This window comes from Suricata suricatta, chromosome 4 (genome assembly GCF_006229205.1).
Source record: "Suricata suricatta isolate VVHF042 chromosome 4, meerkat_22Aug2017_6uvM2_HiC, whole genome shotgun sequence".
NCBI lineage: Eukaryota > Metazoa > Chordata > Mammalia > Carnivora > Herpestidae > Suricata > Suricata suricatta.
Window position 1 is genome coordinate 77,483,770 of NC_043703.1, and position 4,520 is coordinate 77,488,289.

Genomic DNA, 4,520 nt, shown 5'->3' on the forward strand with positions numbered 1-4,520 from the left:
AATAAATGTTATCATCCTACTGTTCTGGTTCAAAATTTTGGATCATTAAATTTAGGCAAAATTATATCCCAGCAGAATATTTTATTCACTTGAGTAGTTCTAAAAAGCTTTACTTCTACTGACTCTTCTTGCTCTGATATCGCTGCTGCCCTCTGTTCCGACCACAAAATTTTCTGGAATTAAGTAAAGTATTCACACTAGAATTGTGTACAGTTCATGCGACTGTTCAGAGATTTTCCACAATGCACATCCCCAAGGCCTGCAAAGCCCGTATGGGACCAACAAATCTCTCTTTTTTTTAATGGAAAATAAGAAATTGACCACTGTGTGTTTATACTTTTCTCCCAATTGCAAGCACTTTATAGAAATTATCTCACAGATTCCCACAACCTTCCAAGAATTGAAAAAGAAAACAGACGCTTAGGAAACTGAAGAACTGTTAGGAGCATGAGGTTATTGGATCATTAAGCTGAACCACCTGGTTTGATGGTGGAATCATGAGGGCTGACACTTCACAATCTGAGATAGGTCTAGTGGGCTAAATTCAGAAGCAGAAACTCCATTATATATTCCTTCCTTTTTGAAGTGTAACCTGTGCTGGGAATACTCACCAAGGATGGTGAGAAGTTACTGAGTCAGCCCAGCTGAGCTGGTGTCTGCAGAGCAGAGAGGTGGGGAGTGTGGAGGCCAAAGGCAGAAAAAGATCAACACTCAGACTCTTCATGCTGGTTTGAAAACCTTAAGATGAGTTTCTTCAAGACACTCATCCCATATATGAATTGCTATCTTAAGAAATCCTCGGGGCACCTGGGTGGCTCAGTCGGTTGAGCATCTGGCTTCAGCTCAGGTCATGATCTCACGTTTCATGAGTTCAAGCCCCTCGTGGGGCTCTGTGCTGACAGCTAGCTCAGAGCCTGGAGCCTGTCTTCAGATTCTGTGTCTTCCTGTCTCTCTGACCCTCCCCTGCTCACACTGTCTCTCTCTGTCTCTCAAAAATAAATAAAAAACATTAAAAGATTTTTTAAAGAAAAAAAGAAATCCTCAAGAAATATTAAAATTCCAAAACAATGCTAATGCTATGTAGTAAATATAGACATTGTTACTTGCTAAATAGCCCCATAGTGTTTGGAAAGCAGTGGGGAGGGCTCCAAGGTGATTGATAGTAAAGTTTCCGAAGTCACTTTGCTCCTAAATGCTCTTGGGAAAATACTGGTCTGGGGTAGAATTTAAATATGTGACACTGATGTAAACTTTTGACTTAATCAAGGTAGAGCAGTTTTTTTATAATGTTTAATTTATTTTTGGAAGAGAGAGTGTACAAGCAGGCAAGGGGCAGAGAGAGAGGGAGACAGAATCCACAAAGTAGGCTCCGGGTTTTGAGCTGTCAGCACAGAGCCTGGTGTGGGGCTCAAACCCATGAACCACGAGATCATGAGCTGAGCTGAAGTCAGACGCTTAACCAACTGAGCCATCCAAGCACCCAAAGGTAGGCAGTTTTGAAAAAGAGAAATGCCCTGAAATCAAGGAATTAAACTCTGTTGTTAAGAAATTTAGCAGAGACCCACACAGATGTAGGCTTTCACAACAAAACAGAGTCCTACTCCTAAGTGTCCAAAGGACACTTGCTTCCACCATGTATCTGATTACATCTCTTAAAAAGTATGTACAGAACATGTACAACTGTGCCAGAAACTATTTAAATTACTATGCTTTTTATTTACTTACTACTGTCTTCCTATGAAGGAAATTGCGTTTCAAGTGTTTATTAATTAGTACTTTGTAATTCACAACAGGACGAAATTCCTCCAGTGGACAGAGACTGGCATAAAGCTCAGCATGATGAATTCTTTGGGTGGAAAAAGATCTCATCTCCCTCAACATCCAGCCCATGGACTTGTATGAGCAGAAGTTTAATAAATAGTAGTTGAATTAATTTACAAAAATACTATAAAAGATATATCTATATTCCACAAAGAAAGTAAAATACTATGCATTGCCAATTAGTATAAGTAAGTAACGAACGGTACTGTCTATACTAGTAATTTTAAATCAGAAGAAAAAATAAGTTTTTTATCCACCTTAAACGTGGGTCATTAAAGAAAAGCACCATTAAATTCTGCTCTCAAATGATCACACACAAGATTACTCTGGGCTGCCACCTTTAGGAAGGACATACAAACTCAACAAATATTTGTTGAACTTCCATTAACATCTACGAAGGGCAAAGATTTATGCAGATTCAATACAGGTCTCAGAAAAGTAATTCCGTTCCTGACTACCAGGGGGCACCCTAAGCAAGCACATCGGAGTGGTTCATAGAAAGGAAAAGGGGACCAAGTGGTGTCTCTCCAGCATCCTTGTGGGAAGCAGTCCTAGCTCAGAGTCATCGCCCATTCCAGCCTCTCTCTGCTGGCCACCTTTCCTGCAAGAAATGTTGCTAGCATGTGGCAATAGGACCTGCCAACTGAAAATTCAGGTCTAATCAGTTCGGCATATATGTATATGTACATATACATGGACATTTCCCCCTGAAATTATCCCGAATACAATGTTTCCTGAAACTAAATGAGAAGCAATCTACAATAAAAAGTAAATCATATGATTAAGAACTTAGTTGTCTACCTAGAAAATACATATGTTTTCTTAATTTTGCTAGTCTCTATACAATATCATTTTTATTGTAGTAAAATATTCATAACATATAATTTACAATTTTAACTGTTTTAAATTATGCAGTTCTGTCAGACTAAGAACATTCACTTTGGCAACGATCACCACCACCTGTCTGCAGAACTTTTTCATCTTCTCAAAGTGAACCTCTGCTCCCCCTAAACACAAACTCCTCATTCTCTTTTCCTCCAGCCCCTGGCAACCACCAGTCTACTTTCTGTTTCTATTCTATTATTTCTATTCTGACTACACTAGGTACCTGATACACATACAGTACTTGTCTTTTTCGACTGGTTTATTTCACTTACAAACCTCCAGATATAAAAAACAAAGCAGTCACAGGGATGAAACGTACAGCATAATGTATTACAGTCGATAATATTGTAATCTCTTAGATGGTGGCAGATGGTAACTACATTTATTGCTATGACCATTTCATAATGTATATAATTGTCAAATCACTATGTGTTATACCCGAAACTAATGTTACTATTGTATGTCAACCACAGTTCAATTAAAAATAATAGGAGCTCCCGGGTGGCTTAGTGGGTTAAGCTTCCCATTCTTGATTTCAGCTCAGGTCATGATCTCATGGTTGGTGAAGATCAAGCCTGCACAGGACTCTGTGCTGACTGCTCCTGTGCTGACTGCCCAGTGTCTACTTAAGATTCCCTCTCTCCTCTCTCTCAGCCCCTCCCCCTGCTCATGCTATAATGTCTCTCAAAATAAACTTAATTAATTAATTAATTAGTTAAAACAGAAAAACATTTGAAGTCCTTGCAGAGCAGTCTTTCTCAATTAAAAAAAATTAGGTCTACATGACCGTCTCCTACTACATACATACACCTTCAAGTTCTGCAAGGGAGAAGATATTCTAAGATGTGTTTTCAGAAGCTTAGGTTTTTCTCTTCCTTAAGATAACCTGAACTTCAGACCTCAAGAGCAAATACAATCTCCAGGGCAAGAAGATTGCTAATCAGAGCAGATCTAAACTCTAATAAGAGCAACGAATGAAAGTTGTTCCATGGAAATTTGAAAAGACTACTTTTGCCACATTCCTGCAATAAATCCTTCTCTCATAAAGGGAATGCTGAAATCATTTTCAGCTTCTAGAAGGGTCGACAAAATTCAGTCGACTAATATTTATTAAATATCCTGACCAGGCCAGGCCCCGTGCTAAACCCTGGAGATGCAAAACCGGAGGGAACACTTCTAAACTGAGACAGACAATCATAGACGAGGACAGGATTCCTCTTCCTTGCTCGGTGGCCTATCATAGCAGGCTTTCAAATGTGAGTGATACCAACTCTGCGGAGGAAAGAAGATGTGAAAACCTCGACCCCAGTCTGGGCAAGCATGCTGGGCCTTGCCCGAGCATCTGGTCACGAAGACCTGTGGGAATGAGTAACCCTCGGGACACCTTCCCTGTCTCCTCTGGCAGGGTCGAGTCTCAAGTGTATCGAAACAAGTGCTTTAAAAATAAATAAGGAAGAATCCCTATAACCGCCGGCTAAATTAAGTGTGTGTGATGGGAACCAGGCTCGCGGTCACTATTTATAGCCGGTCGGCTGCCTTTCCCGGACGTGCTCCAGCCTGCGCCTGGGCGCGGCCCTCGACAGCGTCCACGCCGCGGCCCCGGCTCTTCCGTGGCCGGTCAGCCGGCTTCGGTGGGAACCCCCAGGCTCAGTGGCCCCGCCTCGGGCCAGCCGTCAGAACCTGCGTCCCCAGGCGGCGGGACTCAGGCGGGGCCGCAGCGCCCCTACGCCCACACGCCCCCTGCCCCTCAGCCCCGGCTCGGGAGCGCCCAGCGAGGACAGGCGCTAGCTGGGGCGCCGGGCAGATGCACGTGC